This window comes from Rhipicephalus microplus, chromosome 6 (assembly GCF_043290135.1).
Source record: "Rhipicephalus microplus isolate Deutch F79 chromosome 6, USDA_Rmic, whole genome shotgun sequence".
Classification (NCBI taxonomy): Eukaryota; Metazoa; Arthropoda; class Arachnida; order Ixodida; family Ixodidae; genus Rhipicephalus; species Rhipicephalus microplus.
The window spans coordinates 62397612-62409263 of NC_134705.1; positions in this window are offsets into that span (position 1 = coordinate 62397612).

Sequence of the window (11652 nt, forward strand, 5' to 3'; positions counted from 1 at the left end):
TGTTCGGCTAGCTTATGCTGATTCGGAAGCACCATCACCATGTTTTAGTTACAAAAAAATGCTCTAAACTATGAATATTCTCGATTACCATGTGGGGGACATATGTGGGGATTGCAAGTGGGGGACATACGCTTTCAACATTTACTTCCTAACGACTTTTTTCGATCTGCTGTACCAAATACCAGTACCAAATAAAGCACTCGCTATTGCAAAAGATAAATTGGTAAAAAAATAGACTACACTTCTAGTGTTAGCAAAGGGAATGAGGTATAAAAGATGAAATAGATCGAGTAACTGCTTTCAGTTCTCAGCATTCAATTTTCTGCTGCCCCAAGTATACAGGGCTGCAAAGCTACAAGAGTGGGTCATCGAGGCATATTGTTTAAATCTTCCGGTAAGAAAAATTCCCTACTAATAATCGTTACATGATGGCAAGCCAATCAGTAGCCAATATTCGTCGTGCAGGAAACAGCGGTGTAATAACGGCATTTGATTGGCTGCAATGTGGCCCTGGATTGGTCCAATGTCGGTCGTACATCCGTAGCCAATATTCGTCGTGCAGCAAACATCGGCGTAAAAATGGCATGTGATTGGCTGAAATATGGCCCAATGTTGGCCGAACATTGGCAGCTTTGTCGGCAATACGATGGGCCTTCGTCGGCCCAATGTTGGTTGCATACTGGCTAAAACATCGGCAAAACGTCGGCCCATCATTGGCTTGAACGTCGGCCCGACATTGGAAGAAGTTGCACGGGCCGACGTCGGTGCCGATGTTAGCCGATGTTGGTCCAAGATTGGTCCAACGGCGGCGTGCTGCCTGGGTAGAGTATGAGGGGTGCTTCTTGTCTGCTTTCACCTTAAGGAAATAAACAAAGGACATGTAAGTTCTCTGCAGATGAAGCGACCACTCATTTGACTCGACATAAAGGCTTTCTACGGGGCTGGTGCGAAAAGCACCCGTAGAAAGGCGGATGCCCAAATGGTGCACGGGGTCCAGCATCTTCAAGGCACTTTGAGTGGCAGACTGATAGACAACGGCCCCATAATCTAGGCGGGTACGAATAAGGCTTCTATAGAGGTTCATGAGGCATTGCCTATCACTACCCCACATAGTACGTGACAACACTTTTATAACATTCATGGCTTTTAAACATTTTGTTTTTAAATACTTGATGTGCGGTACGAAGGTCAACTTGTTGTCCAAGATTAAGCCTAAGAATTTATGCTCGGCTTTGACGGACAGACGTTGCCCGTTCAGCCGAATGTCAGGTTCCGAGTGCATGCCTCTCTTTCGAGAGAACAAGACACACGTGCTTTTTTGTGGGTTAAGTCGAAATCCGTTTTCATCTGCCCATTCGGAGACCTTATTTAAACCCATCTGAACCTGCCGCTCACACATGGCCAAGTTGCATGACTTGAAGCCAAGCTGAACGTCGTCGACATATGTACAATAGAACATCATGCGGGGAATGGACAAGTGCAAAGAATTCATTTTGATGATAAAAAGTGTGCAACTAAGCACACCACCTTGTGGCACGCCTGTTTCCTGGACAAATGTTTGGGAGAGCACACTGCCTAGACGGACACGAAATATCCGGTTTGACAGGTAACTTTCGATTATATGAAACATTCTTCCGCGCACACCAAGGTGGGACAGGTCTCTTAGAATTCCGAAACGCCATGTTGTATCATACGCCTTTTCGATATCGAGGAACACAGAGATTAGTTAGTTAGTTATGTTGGGTTTTGTGGCGCGAGAGCAACTAAGGCTATGCTGCGCCAGACTCATGGTGAGAATACTTACAGCAAACAAGGCTATGACAATGACTCTGAAATGTCTTAACGGCGATGACATATGAATATAATGAGCGGTGAGGCGTGGCTGTATAAAGGCCTAAAAGGATTGGCTCCGCAAACGCGTGAAGTATATATCTCTTCTAAGATTATGTGTGTGATTTGTATTGGAGGATTTTAGGTGTGTTTCTTGTACACACAGCACTTGAGGTGAGTATTTGTATAAAAGCTCTTGTGCGTCGTCGAGGTTCTTAAGCAGTCCTCTGACGTTCCAATGTATAATTTGTGTGTCCATATTGGAAGTAAAGTAGTGCTGTGTGTACGTTAAGGGAGTGACTTGTTTAAGCTGAAAGGTCAAGCTCATGTACCAGGGCCATTGTCAGGCCCTGTTATGGGCTTTTTAGTTTTCTTGGCGCGCTCCAGAGAGCCGCGCCGTTCTTTTGGCACCAGGGGTGCCGCCGTATCTATTGCCTCCTCGAAGGCACTGGATGCCCGCTCATGCGAGCTGGTTTTTCGAAGGTTGGGCCTCGCCTGGCGGGGTGAGGCCTTGAGACCCGAGGACCCTGGAGTCCCTGGTCTCTGTTCAATAGTAGGCGGAGTAGACTCAACTACTGCCGCCTTGGGGGCAGGCGCCACAGCCAATGGCTCGCTCTGCGCAGGCCGAAGGAGTGGCGAGGGCTGGTGCGACACTGCCCCCAGGCGCGTCGCATCAGCATATGTGGGGCCAAAAAATGGCGAGACTCTTTTTCTTGCTTCTTTAAATGTAATGTTTTCTTTTATCTTTAAAGTGATGATCTCTTTTTCCTTTTTTCAGAAAGAACATGAACGTGAGTACGCGGCATGATTTCCACCACAGTTCACACAGTGTGATGGTTCTTCGCAATTGTCAGAATTGTGGCCTGATGATGATGAGTAGTTTTTAGTGGCACAAGGGCCAATTGATGGCCAAAGAGCGCCATTTCAATTGACTACAGATATGAACAATGATATGGTGCGTGGCTGTAAAGGGGCCTTAAAATTCCTCGCTCTAACGCGGGTTAAAACATGAAAGTAATAAAATCATGACAGTGGCGTGACATATGTGTGGTGATAGCTGATGGCAAAATGTCATGATAATAAAACCTTGATGAAGATATAGTCACCGTAGCCACGACCACTCTATAGAGGTCGTGCTACGGATGACCTCGAAATATCGGGTGAAAGCTTTGCACTTCTTTTAAAAATGTAAAAAGTGTTTGCAGTTTAAAAAGCGGATCCCTACCGATGAGCATCCCAGGGTGTAGAGGGAGCTGCTGTCGGTAGGGCAGTAAAAAGTGCTTTTTTCTTAGAGCATCTAGCTCATTGCACTGGACGAGAATGTGGAGAACCGTAAGGGGCTCTCCACATCTCTCACAATATGGTGGATCAACGGTAGACAGAAGAAATGAATGTGTAGAATGTGTGTGTCCAGTCCTAAGCCTTGTTAGTATTACTTCCGTGTGTCATGATTTCGATAGTGGCGGCCAATAACCTAGTTGCGGCTTAATAGCATGGAGTTTATTATCTGTTTGTTTATCCCACATGCTCTGCCAATACCCCCTGAGCTTTCGTTTTATAAAAGGTTTTAAGTCAAGTGCAGGGACTGGTGTTGGTGCATTGGCAGTAGTGACATTGGCGCAAGCAGCCAGATTGTCGGCCAAAACGTTCCCTTGTATTTCACGGTGCCCTGGAACCCAGCAGACAACGACATGCTGTTTTGATGCGTAGAGTGTGCACAGAAGTGAGTAGAGTGACACCAGCACGGGGTTCTTGTGTTTTTTAGGAGTTTTCAGGGCTTTGACCACGCTTAGGGAATCTGTGTATATTACCGCCTTTTGTAATTTTATCTGTTTAATGTGTTTTACGACCGCCAGTATTGCGTAAGCTTCTCCTGTGAAAATGCTTGCATTAGGATGAAGAACGCCGGCCTCAGAAAAGGATTGGCCTATTGCTGCATATGACACAGAAGTGTGACTTTGATGCATCAGTAAAGAACTCAGGGCATGTGTATTTATGTTGTAGTTCTAAAAAGTATGTATGTATGTGTGTAAGTGGTGCGTGCTTTGTGACATCAACAAAAGAAACATCACAGTCTATAAGCTGCCACTGCCACGGTGGCAGATATGTTGCAGGAGCCATCAAACTGGGTTCAAGAAGAGGCACACCTGTTCCTTCGGCCAAGCTCCTTACACGCAGCGCGTAGGGCTGCCTAAACGAAGGTCGGTTCTCGAACAAGCCAGAACAAGACAAATCATTAATTGTGAAATGGGAAGGATGTTTCTTGTCTGCCTTCACCTTCAAAAAGTACAAAAAGGACAGGGAACATCTTTGTAGGTGGAGCGACCATTCATTCGAATCCACATATAGGCTCTCCACAGGGCTGGTGCGGAAAGCACCCGTAGAGGGGCGAATGCCTAGATGGTGGACAGGGTCGAGAATTTTCAAGGCTGATGGTGTTGCCGACTGATAGACTATAGCGCCGTAAGCTAGGCGTGTGCGTACGAGGCTTTTATATAAGTTAATTAAACATTTCCTGTCACTTCCCCATGTAGTGTGTGACAACACTTTCAAAATGTTCATTGTTTTTAAGCACCTGTCCCTTAAATACTTGATGTGTGGGATGAAAGTTAGCTTAGTGTCTAATATGAGACCGAGAAACTTGTGCTCGGTCTTCACTGACAGAGGTTGACCATGCAGGTCAATGTCGGGGTCAGGATGGAGGCCCCTCTTTCGGCTGAACAAGACACAAGTGCTCTTTTGCGCGTTGAGTATAAAACCATTCTCGTTTGCCCATTGAGATACCTTGTTCAACCCTAGTTGAACTTGACGTTGGCACATTGAGATGTTGCAAGATTTGTAACCAATCTGCACATCATCGACATATATGCAGTAAAAAATATTTCGTGGGAGAGACAGGTGCAAGGAATTCATTTTAACTATGAAAAGTGTACAGCTCAATACACCTCCTTGTGGCACTCCTGTTTCTTGGACAAATACTCGAGACAAGACAGTGCCAACTTGGACACGGAATGTACGGTTGGACAGGTAGCTTTCGATAACTGTCAGCATTCTACCCCGCACACCTAAATGTGACAGGTCTCGCAATATGCCGAAGCGCCATGCAGTGTCATATGCCTTTTCCATATCGAGAAACACAGAAAGAAAAAATTGCTTATGAACAAAAGCGTCGCGAATTTGTGCCTCGATACGGACAAGGTGGTCAGTGGTGGACCGAGCCTCTCGTAACCCACACTGGTATGGGTCAAGTAGGCCACTAATTTCAAGGAAGTGCATCAGGCGCCTGTTAATCATTTTTTCAAAGACTTTGCAAATACAGCTGGTTAATGCTATTGGCCTGTAGCTGGAAACTGAGGCCGGGTCCTTGCCTTGTTTTAGAATTGGGATAATGATAGCTTCCTTCCAGGCTGAGGGTAGCTCGCCAGAAGACCATATCGCATTATAGAGAGAGAGGAGAGCTTTCTGGGTTTCAGTGGGCAGGTGTTTCAACATTTCATTTGCCACACGGTCCGGGCCTGGGGCAGATTTATTGCAGCAGGCAAGTGAGGCCTGCAGTTCAGCAAAACAGAAAGGTTCGTTGTATGCCTCATGTGTTCTGGGCTTGCGCTCTAATCTCTCTTTTTCTATTGCGGTTTTGTATCGTCGGAACGCTTCACTATAATGTGTTGAGCTGGAGACCTGTTCAAATTGCGCTCCGAGAGTGTTTGCTTGGTCTTCCAAACTCTCCCCTTGTGTGTTCACTAGAGGAAGCGAATGTGCTTCTCGTCCTGCCACCTTGCCAACCATGCTCCAGACTCTCGACTCATCTGTGTATGAGTTAATGCCCGATACGAATTTGTGCCAACTTTCTCTTCTCGCCTGTCGGCGCGTCCTCCTTGCTCGCGACTTGACGTTCTTAAAGTTTACAAGATTCTCGGCTGTGGGCGAGTCTCTAACCAACCTCCATGCCTTATTTTGTTTTTTTCGAGCATCACGGCACTCATTATTCCACCATGGGACTCGTCGTTTGCTTGACGGTCCACATGTTTGGGGAATACATTTTGCTGCTGCATCAACCAAGAAAGCTGTAAAGTAGCATACAGCATCCTCTATGCTCAATGCCGCCATGTCAGTCCAAAATAATAAAGTCATTTTTTGAAACTTTCCCCAATCAGCTTTGTCGGTGAGCCATTTTGGAACTTGTACAGGACATGTATTTGTTATTGATGAGCTGATAACGATAGGAAAATGGTCACTACCGTATGGATCATTAATAACTTCCCATTTAAGTAGAGGCAGGAGTGATGGGGATATTATGCTGAGGTCTATTGCTGAGTACGTATTGTTAGCAATGTTGTAGTATGTTGGCGCTTTCCGATTCAGAAGGCATGCACCACAACAAAAAAGAAGCTGTTCAATCAGGCGACCTCGAGCATCGCAGCGAGAGTCACCCCACAGATTGCTATGTGCATTGAAATCTCCCAGAAGAATATAAGGTTCTGGAAGTTCGTCTATGAGGGACTCGAATTCATGCTTTTCGAGACGGTGTTGTGGAGGTATGTATAGAGAGCAGATGGTGACGAGCTTATTCAATAGAACTGCTCGAACAGCCACCGCCTCAAGGGATGTTTGTAATGTTAGGTGTGTGCATGCAATCCCTTGATTGACTATAATGGCAACACCACCGGATGGCACAATGGCATCATTCCAGTCTTTCCGAAAGATAATGTAGTGACGTAAAAAGTTGGTGTGTTTCGGTTTCAGGTGTGTCTCTTGTACGCACAGCACTTTAGGTGTATGTTTGTGTAAAAGTTCCTGGATATCGTCGTGGTTTCTCAACAGTCCTCTGACGTTCCACTGTAGTAATTGTGTCATTTTAATTTAGTGTGGTGCTGTGCATACAGAGGTGTTGTGTTAGTTTACAGGGCCTTTTGAGGGCCCTGTGATACGAGGTTTTTCTTTTTTGGCGCGCTCCAAGGAGTTGCGCCTATCCTTCGGCGTCTGAGGCGCCGGAGGAGTGGGATTTGTATCCATCACCTCGTGTGAGGTGGTGGATGGTGCCTGCTGGGCAGGCACATTCACTGAACTTTCGGACCTGACTGCGCCTGCAGTGGTCCGAGGTTCAGCAGACACTAGGGTCTGCCGGCCCTGTTTGTCAGGTGGCGGAGCAGTACAGGCTGCTCCAGCCGGGGGCGCTGGTGGCACGACCGCGGCCACACACTGTGTGGCATTCGCGGGTGCCGAGGCATGTGGCGCGGCTCCCCGCCGCGTCACATCTGCAAAGGAGGGATAAAATGGGTTGTGTATTGCGAAGCGTTGGCGCGCTTCTTGGAATGTGAGATTAAATTTAACTAAGTTCTACTATTTGTTTCTCTTTTTTCCATGCGGGGCATGATCGTGAGTAGGCAGCGTGATCTCCTTCACAGTTCGAACAATGAGTTGTTTCTGAGGTGCAGTTGTCTGATATGTGTTGAATGAATGCGCACTTTGCGCAAGTGGCACGCCCTCTGCAACTCTGCGATCCATGACCGAAACGTTGGCACTTGAAACATCGACGAGTGTTGGGAATGTATGGTCTTACACGAAGCTTACAATAGCCGGTTTCGATTGATTCTGGTAGGTCACTTGTTCCGAAGGTAATTATTACGTGTTTTGTAGGGGTCAGTTTGTTGTTGCGTCTTATTGTTATTCGTTGGACTTTGACCACGTTCTGGTCCTGCTAACCTTCGAGCAGCTCACTTTCAGAAAGCTCAGTAAGATCATCATCAGAAATTACGCCACGGACAGTGTTCATGGACCTGTGTGGGCCCACCGAAACAGGGGTTTCCCCAAAGGCCACAAGCTTAGACAGCTTTTCATACTGAGCTTTGTCACGAACCTCCAGAAGAAGATCGCCACTTCCCATCTTTGTTACTTTGTAACCTGGGCCTATTGCTTCTGTGAGAGTTTTGGAGACGAGGAAAGGTGAAATAGCTCGGCCTGTCTTCTTTTCGTTTTGACTGTGAATTACATGGTACTTTGGGATTGTGGGCTTTGGTGTGTTAGGCAAGAAAATATCTTCGGTGCGCCACCTTTTTAGGGAGCGATCAGGAAGGGGGGGAAAAGATTTTGCCATAAAATACAATAAAGTTCGGCGGCGATGGTGGCCACCCACCACCGAGCCCAACAAGGGGAGGCTACAAGGTTGACTATTGAACACTTGGAGACGCCAGCCATGCATCGCCGCTATAACCGAATATAACTACCCAAGGTTGGGTAACTACACAGTGTTAACCCTCGCCGCCAGGAAATTCTGAAGTAAACGGAAAAGAGGAGAAGACAGGACAGATAAAAAGTAGAGATAAAGACGAAGATGTAGGAAGAGAGAGATAGGAAAAGGCGACTGCCGATTTCCCCTGGGTGGGTCAGCCCAGGGGTGCCGTCTACGTGAAGCCGGGGCCAAAGGGGTGTGTTGCCTCTGCCGGGGGGCCTTAAAGGTCCAATCACCCAGCATCAGCTCAACCCCCAGGATCCCCTTTTCCCCGGGCACGGCAAAGCCACGCACGGCTAGGCGTGGGAGGGAGTAGAAACTCCCCCGTTAGCTCGGGTCCGTGGTGTCGAGAATTGCGGCCTGACACTCCACATTGTGCACAGGTTTGGTGACCACGAAAGCTTTGTGAGCCGTGGCCATACTTCTGGCATTTAAAACAACGACGCGGGTTAGGTATGTATGGTCTGATTGACGTCTTTGTGTACCCTGTTTGAATACTTTCTGACAGATTACTGGAAGCGAACGTGAGTATCAGGTGTTTCGTTGGTGTCACCTTGTTGTCTCTTCTAATGGTGATCCTTTGTACATTGGTCACATTCTGACTCTTCCACCCCTCCAGAAGTTCCTCTTCAGTCAAGCCTAGCAAATCAGCATCAGATACTACTCCATGGGTTGTGTTCATCGATCTGTGTGACGTTACAGTGATGGGAGTGTCACCAAAAGTTGATAGATTCTGTAGCTTTTCAAACTGTTCTTTTTCTCGAACTTCAAGGAGGAGGTCTCCGCTGGCCATTTTGGTAACTTTGTACCCGGCTCCAAGAGTTTCTGTGAGACATCTGGCTACTACGAAGGGGGATACAGTTCTGGCTTGCTTGCTGCTTATCTCACTATGTATAACATGAAAATGGGGGAAGTTTTCACTTGATCGGTTGAAAAAGCCTAAGTCTTCGGTGCGTACACGCTTTAAGGCGGTACGATCACTTAATAAGGGGAATGCTCTATGCATGCCAGTTTAATTTTCTTCAGAAGCGTTGGCGGCCACCCACCACGGAGCCCAACGAGGGGACGCTACAAGTTTGTGGATGCTAAAACCTGCAGACGCCAGCCGTACAACGCAACTATAACGCAATGCGCCTAGACCAAGGTAGGCTATTTGCACAGTGTTAACCCTCGCCGACAGGAAGTTTGGAAGTAAACGGAAGATAGTAGAAGACAGGACAGATAAATAGTAAGAGATAAAGACGAAGATGTAGGGAGAGAGGGATAGGAAAAGGCGACTGCCGATTTCCCCTGGGTGGGTCAGCCCAGGGGTGCCGTCTACGTGAAGCCGGGGCCAAAGGGGTGTGTTGCCTCTGCCGGGGGGCCTTAAAGGTCCAATCACCCAGCATCAGCTCAACCCCCAGGATCCCCTTTTCCCCGGACACGGCAAAGCCACGCACGGCTAGGCGTGGGAGGGAGTAGAAACTCCCCCGTTAGCTCGGGTTCGTGGTGTCGCTACACACCAAACGCCTGCTTTAACAGGCGCCCCTGCGGGGTTTCAATTGTTTTTCTTTCTAAACTAGGTCATTTTTTTTGTAACCACATCGCTTACTACCATGCAGTGAAGCTTATCAATGAGCTAAACTTGTTGACCGAATGCACAGTGTATGAACATTAATTTCAGGTCGCCACTGCTGATTATACGGGGCTTTTCACCTAGCTGTCCTCGACACCATGCACCTCAAGTTGAAAACACTGCGAGATCTATTCCCAAGAACAATTGAAGTGGATCGACATGAAGTGCCTCCAAGAAAGAGAGAGGTTGGTTCCATTATCTACTATAACTATTGAGTATTTATAGTAGCACATATGTGGCATAACATTTAGTTTAACGGTACAGGTGACTTTTTGTATGGGATAAAATAAGCAAGTAACCTGAATGCCATCAGAATGCTTATAGTAAAATCTATAGCAAGCCTCCCCTCTTATCAAGTGCCCTCTTCCCTGTTTCTGAAGATTTTAAGTATGTATTTTAAAAGAAATATGCTTTCCTATTGCGCAGAACACTTCAGAAAAGAGTTAGATATGAAAAGCGCACTTTTCTATATCACTTTTTTCTGAAGTGTTCTGCGCACTAAGAAAGTATACTTCTTCTAAAATGCAATAACGACCAGCCCAAGTAGCTACTCTTGAAATATGCACAAATGGCAGCAGTGACAGCTGTAATGAAAGTAAATCAGCTGGTTTCATCTGTGTTTTTTTATATGTACACATGCTATTAAAGTTAGGGAAGCTGCTACAAAATGTAATTTCTCCTGCTATAAAAGGTACTCTAGAATACTCTTGGCTGTTCTGTTTACTGCATGCAATCTTTTGCAAAAATTGTAAAGATGTGTAAAGATGCATCACATTTCACATCATTGAACCTGTAAAGTGCATTATGTGAGCACTCCACTGCAACCTGGAAAAGGCATTATGTGAGCAATGCACTGCACTACACAGCACTTCACTTTTTGGTATGGTTCTATAGCTTTTTTATATAAACTTTGGTGGGAGTTCGTGGAATTCATAGGAAACCTAGGGTACGATGACAGGCACAGCTGTTGAGTAGCCATTGTTAAGTACTTTGTGCCTAAAGTTGCCTCAGTATTCTACAGTCAAGTTACAGGAACTGCACACTAACAGGCAGCTCAAAAGGCAAAAACAGGAGGCTGCCGACATCCTACAACAGAGCATAATTGCTCGATCTGAAGAAGATGATGAGTGTCGGGTGTGTACTTGCTTTGATGAATGTGTTTTGGTATTCTGCAACAATTTACTCGGTGCAGTTTTACATTTATATCCAAGAGACATGGATTACATACACTTTTACATAGATTTTACATAGACACTTTTACATTACACTTTTTACATAGATGACACTAGTTAGTTAGTTAGTTATGTTGGGTTTTGTGGCGCAAGAGCAACTAAGGCTATGCTGCGCCAGACTCATGGTGAGAATACTTACAGCAAACAAGGCTATGAGAATGACTCTGAAATGTCTTAACAGCGATGACATATGAATATGATGAGCGGTGAAGCGTGGCTGTATAAAGGCCTAAAAGGATTGGCTCCGTAAACGCGTGAAGTATATATCTCTTCTAAGATTATGTGTGTGATGCTCGCGGTGGTCAATGTGCATGGTTGGTGCATGAGGTTATGTTAAACCGTAACGGCTTTTACATAGCACTAATACCATACCTGTGTCCTTATACCTAAGGGCAGGGAGGCAAGTGCCTCGTTGTAAATTCGAGCTGCAGCAGATGCCTCTCCGAAGAGGCTGTGCTACGAGTCACATCAGTCAAGTTTTGCCATGTCTAGCGGTAGCATAGTTTAGTGTAGTTAGACCTTGTTCAGAAGTTGTGCTTCTTTAAAAAGCTGATCACATCAGCTATAGGTATTAGGGCGTTATCGCCCAAGAGTAGCATTGGATGAAAGGGAATATTTAACCTGTAAAACATACGGAAATGTTTTTCTCTGAATGTTTCCATATGTGGGCAAGCTATTAAAATGTGGATTACAGTTAGTTGCTCCTGACACTTATCACATGTTGGGGCTTCTTCGCCTGCCAATAG